Genomic DNA, 1,830 nt, shown 5'->3' on the forward strand with positions numbered 1-1,830 from the left:
ACTATGCTAGCTACTGTGAAGAAAATTAACTCTATCCCAGCTGAAACCAGGACACAGACAAGGGCCAGTACCTATAATACAGAAATTTCTGAAGCACAGATTATTAGTAGAACGTGAAACTAAATATAACACCCTAATATTGCCTGTAAAAGGGGCTAATGTAAAAGAGTATAGACTATTTCAAGAGCTGAGAGCAATCAGTCAGATAGCACAGGATATCCATCCTGTGGTTGCAAATCCTTGTACGTTGTTAACCGCTCTCACCAAGAAACAAGAATGGTTTACAGTGCTAGACTTAAAAGATGCCTTTTTCTGTATTCCTTTCGAGCCTAAGAGCCAGGTGCTTTTTGCTTTTGAATGGGAAAACCCTGAAACTGGGAGGAAAACACAATACACATGGACAGTCTTACTACAGGGCTTTTAGAATAGCCCAACTATTTTTGGAAACCAATTAGCACAAGAATTAGAAATTTGGAAGAAAGAAAACAGTCAAGGGACTTTGTCACAGTATGTAGATGACATACTGATTGCAACAGAAAACAGAAGAATAGGGCATGGCACAATACATCAGCCTCCTGAACTTTACGGGAACTAGTGGCTATCAGGTGTCAAAAAGGCCCAGATAACCCAGAAAGTGGTAACTTCCCTGGGTTTTGAAATTTTAAGAGGACAAAGACAATTGGGAACTGAAAAGAAAGCAATTTGTTGACTCCCTGAACCCAGGACTTCAAAGAACTACAAGCATTTCTGGGAATGGTGGGATGGTGTCATCTGTGGATTATGAGCTATGGACTTTAGATATGAACAACTTAAAGCTTCTAATAGTTCAAGTAATGGTTTTACAGACTGGACTGACACTGGTAAGGCTGCATTCAAAGAACTAAAGCAAGCATTGATGAAGGCACCAGGTTTGGGTTTGCCAGTCCTCACAAAAATGCTTGAACTTTTTAATCATGAAAGAAAAGGAATGGCTCTGGGTGTCCTATCACAATACCTTGGACCAAATCGCCAGGCTGTTGAAACAACTAGATAATGTGACTCTGGGGTGGCATGGCTGTTTGAAGGCTGTTGCTGAAGCTCGCAATTTTACCATGGGACAGAGGATTGTAATCTGTGTCCCACATATGGTGATCACTATATTAGAACAGAAAGGAGGGCATTGGCTATACCCTAGCAGGATGTTAAAAGTACCAAGCAGTGTTTTTGGAGCAGGATGACGTCCATTTAAAAACCACCACCATTGTTAACCCTGCCATGTTCCTGACAAGTGGTCAAGCCAAAGGAAAGCTGGAATATGATTGCTAACAGATGATCGAGGAAGTCTACACGAGCTGACCAGACCTTAAAGACACCCCATCAGAAGAGCCGGATTTGGAGCTGTATACAGATGGAAGCAGCTTTAACTGAGAAGGAAAACACCTGTCTGGGTATATGGTAACCACCACCAACAAGGTAATTGAATTGTGAGCTTTACCTTCGAATGCGTCGGCCCAGAAGGCTGAAATAATAGTGCTTACCAGGGTGCTAGAATTGAGCCAAGGAAATTGGGTCAACATACGGACAGACTCTAAATATGCTTTTGGAATAGTGCACACACATGGAGTAATATGGAAAGAAAGAGGACTTTTGTCGGCGCAAGGAACCACCATTTGGCATGCAGAACAAGTAACGAAATTATCAGAAGCCATCCAGAAGCCAGCAGCAGTTGCAATAATGCATTGTAAGGCACACCAGTCAGGTAAAACTGTTCCCAAAACAGATAATCAATTGGCAGATGAGGCTGCTAGAGAGGCTGCAGAAAAAGGCATCCTAGCTTTAGTCCCAGAAAGG

The sequence above is a fragment of the Egretta garzetta genome, unplaced genomic scaffold, assembly GCF_000687185.1.
Source record: "Egretta garzetta isolate BGI_Z169 unplaced genomic scaffold, ASM68718v1 scaffold55, whole genome shotgun sequence".
In the NCBI taxonomy this organism is placed as follows: Eukaryota; Metazoa; Chordata; class Aves; order Pelecaniformes; family Ardeidae; genus Egretta; species Egretta garzetta.